A 10,792-nucleotide genomic window follows, 5' to 3' on the forward strand; every position below is an offset into this window, starting at 1 on the left:
ACACCTGAGATACTGGTGGTTAGTAAATAAGGAATCCTTCTCTCATGACTGTGCAGAGGGCTTTGTATCCCTGTGTTTTCAGTAGCAATGTAGCAGAGCTGCACTGGTGTAGGCAGGGTCAGAATGAAAGCCATTAAGTGCCTCTTTGGACACAGCTTTCTGGCACTGAACTGGTATGCTGCTATTGGGAAGTTCCTTTGAAAATTGCAAATAAATATGGAAGTGAATAAGTTGCTTGTCTGTGGAGTTGTTGTTTTTGGGTTTTTTTAGGTTTCCTGTACAAAACACTGGAACTGTAATGTTTGAAAAACAAATTCATTTACTAAGGCAAGGCAAGGCAGTATCAGAACATGATCCATTTGTTTAAGAGTGGTCCTTAAAGAGGAAGATCAAGCAGGCAACTTCTCCCTCACACCCCCAGCTTCTCTTTAGGTAGGGAAAGGTTTTTAAAGCAAAATCTGTGAATTATCATATCTGCATTCCTGGAACATCTGTAATTAAATACACACAATATTTCAAAGCAGAGCACTGCTGGTTAATTCGCCCTTCACTTACCTGCCAGTCCAAAAATTACTCTATGGGGGCACCACATGATGCCCTAATCATGATGCCCATGATTTCATCACTTTTGGAGAAGATTTCAGAACAAACTCACTTTTAGTAGACCATGGTCCTTCAGCTCTGCTGGTCATTTACCACCGTATCTAGGTGCACCCTACTCAGCAGTATTTCAACACTTGTAATCCTGCTTTTAACACTGACCTGACATCCCTGCTCCATCGGTCAGAAACAAGGGCACTACAAGAATCCACAAGAGAGGAAGGCATTCTTCATTCTGGGACACTAATGGGACACAAGCCCTCAAGGAGCCTGATTCAAACAGGAAAGCTTGAGGAGAGTTGTCTTCTGCTCCAGCCACCTGGATTGCTGGCAATCCCTCTACTGGACTGCTAGGATATGTGTTGCAAATACTGCTCTGCCTGACCAGGGCAGGTCAGACTTACCCAGGTGCAGGAGCAGGCATTTTTCTGGTCATGTAGGTAACACCAGGCAAGGGGTGATCAGGCAAGGAGTGCCCTGAGCTTGTTTCTGAAGTAGAAGGTTGTGTGGGACAACCTGAGGAGCAGGGATTCAGCTATCGCAGTGCACTGTAAAGGTTTTGTCTTTTTCCAGTAATCACTGATTACCAGAAAACTCCTACCCTTCTCAAACTCCCTTTGGAGGTTCAACACCCAGCCTATAGCACCAATGAGGGCATGCTTATTTTCCTTTGGAGATCCAGAAGGAACGTGGGGGAGTAAGTACCAGTACTAAAGACCACCCAACTCACAGTCACTGGATTTGTTATGACTGCAGTTATTCATCAACTCTAAAAGAAAACCAGCACAACAAAATACCTAACTTCAGGTCAGGGCTACGATCAAAGTGAATTAGAGTGTGATTGATTAAATGCAAAGCAGATAACAGCTTATGAAAGCTTAGAGACATGGTAATGCCCAGTAAAAACACCCAGCTTTTAGGTCACTTCTCAATTTTTCATACCCTGTCTGGGGCAGCTAACAAACTGACAGACGAAAACCTGTTAGTTTTCTCCACTGAAAACCTCAGATTGTCATGTTAGGCAGTCACTTTTCCTTCACATGTGCATGATGCTGAAAAAAGCAGTGCAGACCTCACAAGGATACTTCACATTTACACCCAAGCAAATCAGAGCAGAACTAACTTTCTGCTGGTGCTTCCTTTGTTAGTTTTGTTACTAGGCTGCAACTAACAATTAGTGTTAACACAGAAAAAGTATATGAAGATCCACAAGGTGCCTTTGGAAATTCTATACTGTTTCACAAGAGGCTTGAAACGCCCTTGAGAATCCAGTCTGTGTGTATTCAGAGTTGTGACCATACAACTCTGTTTTGTATTAAATTCCTGTGGGTTTTGGTGGAACAGGATATATCTCTGGCAACAGCAGGTGAGTGTCAGCTCTTGGATGAAATATACAGGTAAAGAAGAGCAATTTAAACAAAAGCCCGAATAATTAGTACTGAAAAAGTGTGTAATAACAGCTCAACAAGAAACTCACTTGAAAGCAAACAGGAGACTAGGCACTACAAATGTGTGCTAATTGTATGAGAGAGATTTGTCTGAACATACAGTGTGCAATTTCTCCATATAGGATAAGGACACTGGGCTTTTTCTGTCTAAGAAACCATGATGCTTTAGTGTCCAGCCTGTGGCCTCAAGTTATTACCTATGTTTACCTTTAAAACACAGAGAATGGATTTAAAACATAACCAGATCATGCTCTTCACCCACCCACACTGCTAGCTGTGAGTTCTTGGGCTCAGCCCCCCCCAAGAAAGGGGTGGCTCTCTGCAAATGGCATATGAAGGCTGTAGCAGACCCACAGTGCATTCATTTCTCTTCCCCTCAATGCTAGGCTGTGAGGGCTGAACTCCTGTTTTACAGGGTGCCTTAAGGAGCTCACAGTGCAAGCGCAAGAAGATGGAGACTGGGGAAATCTTTGCAATGACAGACCTGGAATCATGCGGGAGCTGAGTCATGGTTCTACCACAGAAATCCTGGAGCTATTTCCAACCTTCCTTGCAGTTGCCCACCTGTAACAGGCTGACAACATAGTCTCTCTCATATGTTGTGTCTTTGGGAGGCCCTCATTTTCTTCAAAGAGAAGAAAATAATAGCAGAGAAGTTTGTAAATATGAATATGGGGCATCATTTACTTAGGATATCTGGCTGTCACAGGAGCATTTATTCCTCTGGAAAAAAAAAAAACAAAAAACAAAAAAACCCCACAAAAAACCAACTGAGCCAGTGTTTCCTCCCAAGGTTTCTGGGTTGAGGCAACCATGGTATTATTTGCTTCCCTCCCTTTTTGGCCTGGTAAATTTCAAAGTTTGAGAGACCTGTTTCAGTGAATAGATGTGACCTAGACACTGCTTTTACAGTAAAGTCTGGATCTCAAAATTCCCCTCTATCATATTCAGTTGTTTAGTAGAAATAGTAAGGTATGAATAAAGAAATAGCTGACAACATCCTTCTGGAGAAAATATTACAAATAGTATGAAATATGTTTCTTGGTGAAAAAGATCCATCACACTGATTTTCTGTTATTTATTCACCCAATACTACATCTCACGCAAACTCACAATCAAAATTGTGACAAAGATCATGATTGAAAATAATGGTATTGTACTTATCCCCCACCCTGCTTAAACTTAAACCACAGATGAAAAGGTCTGCTTTCAGAGTTGTTGCTCATGCCATGTGACTCCTACGATTGGGAGAAAGTGAGAACAGGTAAACAAGCTCAAAATTACTGCTCACATTTAAGAAATTTGATAGAACCCACTTTTCCTTCATTGCTTCACTTTCTAGTGAGGGAACCATAAAGCTTGAGTTTAACCATGCCATGCCAAGAGAGTGTGCACACTTTTCTGCCTCCTTGGTTGTTAGGTTCTAATGTGCAGGCAGCTTCCCAGTCACACCTTGTGATCACAATTTCATTGCAAAAGCTGTCTTTTAGCACTGAGCAGCAAGTGGCAGACATATCAATTGCCGCACACAGACATGCACAAGTGATGTCATCTTTGCAATGCCAAGTGCTTTCTATGCCCCTTCAGGGCCCAGCAATCACTTGCAGCACTGCAGCCTTTGACCCAAGCTGCTGTATCAGTATTTCCCCCTTCTCCTTCCTGTGCTGTTGCCTTGCCCTTCCACTTGCAAATCTCTGTAGATTCTCATAGAAAGCAATTGCTCAGAGTCCAATAATCTCATCTTTCTTCCCCTTGGGTTTCCTATCTGTTTTGTAACTTTATTTTGTATTAAGGAGAAAAGCAAGAGTTAGCAAATAGAAAAGTAGATAATAATCATGTAAATAACCTGTAAGCATTACCAACCATAAATATGCACAAATGCAGTGACTGCCACACACCACCTGTGACTGCTTAAATGTGATCCTGTCAGCACTGACAGCATCATATACAGGAACAACCAAGAGGTAGCTTGGCTGGCTCCTAATGCCAAGAGCAGAGTTGACAGAGGAGAAAGCCTGACATCAATAATTATAGTCACTTTCCTTATCTTCACTGCTTGCTGACTCTGTAAAGGACTCTCTTCTGGGGGCCACATTGCTTCATTACTTGGCTGGATATTTGTCAGCACTTCCTTTTCTTTCTGTTCTTTTTCCCCTACAGTAACTTCAAGTTAAAGTCTGGACCACACTGATAAAATTCTGTGCAGGTAAACCTGTCTCAAGAGGTGTGATGATATTGTCCCCATACAGTTGGCAAAGTCTTATTCTCAGCCCCTAGTAGAAATGGTGGGAAGCAGAGCTACAGACCACCCCAGTAAAAGATACTCTCTCTATGTATCATTGCTTGAGCTAGTTATATTTAGTTAATTAGAGCTTAACTTTGCTATACAAAGCACCATCTTATTCTAGGACAGAATGATGCATAGAACTAATTAAGCAAGACACCATTATATAGACTATATGGATTACATGGACATTATATGGACATTATATGAAGATTCACTGGGTTTGATTTTTATCATTCATTTGATTTTAAGCATTCAGGCTAACACTCTTCCAAACCAAGTCTCTCCCCAAAATATTACTCTCACTGATTATTTCAGTGGTTCAAATAAATATGACAAGTCCTGGTGCTCTGTCATCTAGAAGTACAAACCTTACACCTCATTCCTGCTCTGGAGCAAGAACTTTATACCAGGAATGAGGGAAGGGAGGTAAGACGCTGCAAGGCACAGACACAGATTTTTAAGTTCCTGCAAACCTGCTTATCTCACCCTATCCCACATGTGACCCGTGCTTTCGGCAGAAAAAGATCGTGGTGCACGTTGGCGAGTCCAGCCCCTAGGCAAGCCTGCGGCAGGCCGGGCAGCAGGGCCGGGTGCCCAAGGCAGCCCCGCTGCGGTGTGCTGCCTGCTCCCTCTGCTGGCACCGCCTGCTCCCAGCCCCGGCGGAGACATGCAACTGCTGAGCCGGTGGAAGACGTCTAAACAGAGCCCTTGAACACACCAGGGTCCCATTACCTTCGCAGTACGACGAGCCATCAGTCCTGCTCACCAGTGTCAGCAGCCTGCAGATCGTGTCTCTCTTATGCACGTCCTGGAGCCATTCTCTCCATTTATCATCACCTAAAAAACCTGTAACTTTCTCTCCAGTTACTCACAGTAGCAAAACAGTCACAAGTTTTTTAGTCACTTCATTTTTATGGGCCTCCAAATCTGTGAAGTGAGAAATAGAGTAAAAAGAAACACTTTTGACCTCATGCAAAAATCCTTTGCAGAAGAAAAATATCTGCAATAATTCCTCTACTATAGCATCCATTGTAGGTCTTGTCCTAACAGTGAACAGTGGACCTTTTCAATATCTCAAGATCATTAGCCTTTAAAAATAACATCTGATAGGGATGGTCAATTCATACAAGCTTTGTAAAACCAGTACAGGGCAGAAAAATACAGCTTGACCCCAGTGAGAGGAAAAGTTAGTGCTTTAGTTAAAAAGTTACTTAGTCAGCTCTTACAGGAAACATGTGGTGCATCCCCTAATCATTGGTAAGAACTCATATCTCCTTAGACATCAGAGAAAACATGATAAGAAATAAAAGTCTCTTAGGTTTGCATCTCACAGTGACACAGGACAGTCTGCAGTCAGAAAAAAATAAAGAAGTGAAAATTAAAAAATCTGTTCTTGAAACACCAGTATTTTGGGACATGATCGTTTTTTTAAGCTTTACAGGAAGTTATTTTAAAAAGCCAGGTTTGCTCTTGGGTATTATAATCAACTGGAGTTGTGATTTCTTTAGCAATTACAAAATCTATTGATCTTATACTGCATCAGCAAAAAATGAGTACTGGTGTTTTAAAATAGCATTGTAGTTAGATAAAAAAGACCAGTATTCTGCTAGTGTTCAAAATTTAACTATAGCAGCATCTTTTCCAGAGTCAGTGTTAGCATCATATCACCTTTAATACTAGAATTTCCTGGCATGAAAGCCATGAATAGCTTTAGCTTGTCTAACATGAAAAAACCAGAACCATCAGAAAATTAAAACGATCTGGATATAGGCTGTGCACAGGAAACAGTAAAATCCCTAGAGTAAGGTTTTTGAGTGCTTTAGAAATTCTGTTTTGGAATATACATCCTAGTTTTATCCACGTGGTAAAAATGCTAAATCAGAATCTGTGATTAAATCCCACACACTTCCAATATCTGAATCTAACAAAGAATTTCTATATATCTGTATCTATCTATATTTCACAATATTGAAGCATTTTACTGTAAAGGAGGAGGCTGATTAATTGAAGTAGAATTTACTTTTCCAATCCATCTGTAAAAACATTTCTGAGGACTTGATTACAATTATTAACTTAATGGATAACTTTTTTTTTCATTATTAATCTGTTCTCTAATGACTCCATTTTGAAGTGTGTTAAAAAAGGTTTCGAGCTGTTTTGATAAGTGTTACTTGTGGAAATCACATTTACAAAGAAGTGTAGGATTTTTAACATTATGAAAGTTCTGACATTGTCTTCTGTCCAACACTACTTAATCAGTAAATACATTCTCTGGAACAAGAAAACACTCTGTAAGAGGAGCAAATTACATACAGATGCTATATCCTGTTACTTAATGAAATTATTAGATTATGACTGATTTAACTAAGAAAAGACCATATGGCTCCAATCTCTCAGGGGAGATGAAACAAATCAGGTTATTTTCCTACCAACTCTTCCTGGTACGAGCAGGGCACATTTAGGAGACACTGCTCAGACATGTGCAGAGCACAAGCCCAACACATTGACTGGATTCTTTCTGAAGATACACTGGCTGCTAAAATGTCGGTACCTGGTTAATAAAAGCAGTGTAACCTTTTGCACTCTTCCTGTTCACAGGATGCAGGAGTGCAGAAAAATCCAAGCAGTTCTTGCCTGCACTCTTCCCAGAGCCCCAAAAAGCTGAAAGCTCCTCCAATCCCAAATCACAGAGTGAGAAGCTGCTCTACTCCCCTGTCAGCAGAGGCTTTTCTGGGACAGCTTTTCTGGCTCTCCCGGTACCTGCGGCCCTTGACAAAGGCCTTTGTCCCTCACCTGTGAACATCTTCACAAAGTCGGCGCTCGACATGCTCATAACCACGTCAGCTGTCACGGGAGGCTTTCTGAAGCCAGCGCTCCCACCCTTGGTCTTCAGGTCAATGTACCAAGTGCCTCCACCATCGCCTGGACAGAGAGTGAAGCGCGGTGAGAAGGCAGCAAGCACTGCTGTGCCCTCCCTCTCTGTTGCCCCGCCAGAGGCCCGCGGCCGTGTGCGTTTGCAGCGGCTCCGTGGCAGCCCGCACGCTGGCGGGGCTCTGCAAGGGGTCACCTCTTGTCCCCTGTGACGCCCCAAGCGCTGCGGGCTGGGGCCGCGGGCAGGAGAGCCCAGAGGCCGCGCTTTGCTCCCAGAGCCGCTGGCAGCTGGCGCTTCTGCCGTGGGCCCGAGAGCGCCCTAAGCGTGGCCACAGCAGCGCTGGGACAGAGGGACGGCAGCTCCCAGGGCTGCCCGAGCGGGCCTGCAGCACGAGCTGCAGTCACAGGAACTGAACAGGAGCCGGCCTGCTTCGGGACCAGCTTCCACTTCCACAAAGTGTTTCTGTCTGAAAACACCGGGGCCTTTTGCCAGGCAAGGCTGCGCAAGCGGTGGGCTTACCAGAGAGCTCAAACTGAAAGACACCCTGAGTACTTCTCACGTACTCCTCAGTCACTGCCCCTTGAATAACTCGGAACGTCTCTGCAACAGGACCCGATGGCATGGCTGCAGCAGATTCTGTCTTTGCCTTGGCCGCATCTGCTCCTTCCTGCTGGGATCTGCTTAATTTCTTCTCCTCTTTGAATGCTTGGGCAGCACCTCCAATAAATTAATTCTTCTGCAAAGGCTTCTAAACTGTAAATCAATTTACTGCTTTTGTTGCCAACTGTCAGAACTCTCTAAACATGGACAGAGGGTTAAGAAAGGAGACATTGTTTATTCTGCCCGAGATGCAAAGCAGAGATTTTCCACAAATCAAGCCAACCAAGGATTAAAATGTGAGAGAATTCACACACTGAAATCTACATAAACCTGCCTATCTAATGCACAGTTACCCCTGCCTACTGCATAATTGCTTAACTTGTGCAACCTTATGCAGTGTTACTGCACCTGCATAGGCCTCTTTGGGGGTCTCTAGTGGTCCCTGCTGGTCGTTTGGGGAGATGTCCCCTACTCAGTCTCAAGCAAAGTTCAGTTCAGGACGTGCAGAACATCAGATTGAGTGCCCAAGAAGATGTCATCTTCTCAGACAATTTCCAGGCAAGTCATAAAATACAAAAGCTTTCCATAAACATTGAGCAACATCTGCCTAACCCACCTGATAGCATCATTTTACATTTAAAAGAGGGGTTAAAGGAGAGAATGATACCATCAACTTCCATCTGGATCAGAGATCAAAGGAAGGGACAGGGAATTCTGTTTAAAGACTCAGAGCCTAAAGATCTAGAGAATTCTACGTAAAATACAGAGAATTCTGTTTAAACACATCAACTTGAACAGCATTTTACTTTACCCCAGTGAACATTTAACACTAAAGAAAAGCTTTTCCAATAAAGGAAAGCTTTTGCAATTTACAAAGCCAATCAAGTGGAACAGCCCCTTAAAATGCTGTTGAAAGTCTCTTAGGTATCCTCAGTATCAAAAATACTTAGGTCTGTTCTGTGAGTCCCTACTGAATAACCTGCACTGGCAGCCCAAGGAAATAACACCATCTGTCCCTGGCAGAACGGTCCTAGTATGACTGCTCAAGGAGTATTTCCACCAGAAAGGAGCACTTCCAAGCTTGCCTCCTCTGCTCTGGCCTTATCCCTATTTTGACACTCCAATAAAAGAGGTTCAGCATTCTTAGTTGCCCTTCAACTTCACATAAACCAATTCTGAAAGAGCAAAAGCAAAGCTTTTCTAAAAAAAACCCAAAACATTTCTGCACACATGACGGTGTTTTCAGAGCCGATTGCGAGCCTGAAAGATCATCTCACTGTCGCCAGTGCCCAGCTGCCAGTGCTCAGGGCCCAGCTGCCAGTGCTCACCAGCACCTTGCTCGCCACCTCCTTCCGCACGGCCGCATTTCCCCTGCCCTCGCGGGCTGCAGCCGGGTCAGCCCGGCCGGCGGCGGGCAGGGAGGCGCAGCCGGCGGAGGGAGGCAGCGGCAGAGCTGTGAGCGCAGGGACAGCGGGGACAGCCGGAGCGGCAACGCGGCACGGCGGCCTTGCGCAAGGTGAAGGCCGATGGGCCAAATACCGACATTAAAGGAGTAGTTCTGAAAGAGAAGGGCGCTCCACGTTCTCCTGCGAGTAGCTGCGGGGTCAGGAGCCAGCTCCGGGTGAATGCTGCACCAGCGGAGGGAAGGGCATTTGGGAGAGCAGAGGGGTGTCCTTCCCCTGCCCCCCAGGACCGTGGGGTTTCTGCAGTGTAGAGAGCAGAACACAAGACTTCTTTACTGCAGCCAGCAGTATGTATGCATTATCACTATCACTTGAAGTGTTTGGTCTCCAGAGGACTCTGGTTTCCAGTGCTCGATCTTGTTTTCCTCCCATGCCATGTTCGGCCTTTCCTTCCATGTCCTGGTGCATGCCAGCACTTCTGCTATCCTTTAGCTGCCAGATCTGAGCAGACTGACAGTAATCTGGGATCAGCAGTCCAGCAGTCATGGGCTGAGTGGTGACCAACTCAGACACCACAATGGGGGTTAAGAAGCAGACACTGCCCAGTGGAGCCTGAAGCCTGGAGCCTTTTGGGCACAGCTCCTAGGACTGGTGGCACTGGGAGGTAATTAGGGCACACAGATCTCAGGGAGCTTCAGGCTGAGCACAGCCACTGAGCGCAGTCCAGTGTGCGGGCTGGACTGGGAGCGGTCACATTGCAACCCACTCGTGCTGCCCCCTGGCTATAGCCACCCTTTGCTGTGCTACCATAATGCCCAACATGGGATTATGGTAGCACTCCTCTCCCTCCTTCAGCACCCCCAGCCCCTTGTGCCTGGTGAGAAAGGAACCTATTTTACTATTTTTCAAGATTCCAGGGACTGCAGGGCAGAGGTAAATTAGTTTTATAACAGAATTTAACTGCCTTACCTCATCGGTATCTGCAAGTATCTGAAGGGGGGTGCCGAGAGCATGGATCCAGGCTCTTCTCAATGATACCAAGCAACAGGTCAAGAAGCAATGGGCAAAACTGATGAACAGGATTTCCCACTCAAATATGAGGAAGAACTTTTTTACTATGAGATTGACTGCACACTGGAACAGGCTGCCCATAGAGGTTGCGGAGACTCCTTCCCTGGAGATATTCAAGAACCATCTGGATTTAATTCTGTGCACTGTACTTTAGGACAACACTGCTTGAGCAGGGAGGGTGGACCAGATGTGACCCAATGTAGTCCCTTCCAAACTGACCCATTCTGTGATTCTGTGAACTGTGATGAAAGCAATGCAGATGTGACATTTTCAGTGCAGGTCAAGCAATTTTAAACAAGCACAGGCTCTAAAAAAAAGTTGTAAATGTTTGTGTTTCTAAGTTAATTAAGAAATAAATCCTAAGTGTTGCAACCTTCTCAGCTTGCTCAGAAGAGTGAATGATCCAGAATCTGGGCAGTTTTTTTGGCTGCCATGAATAAACATTTTAAGAGGTTGCTCCATCTGACTTTGCAGATGCTGTCACATGAAGTGGCAGCCCATGTGTGTACTT

Source organism: Molothrus aeneus, chromosome Z (genome assembly GCF_037042795.1).
Source record: "Molothrus aeneus isolate 106 chromosome Z, BPBGC_Maene_1.0, whole genome shotgun sequence".
NCBI lineage: Eukaryota > Metazoa > Chordata > Aves > Passeriformes > Icteridae > Molothrus > Molothrus aeneus.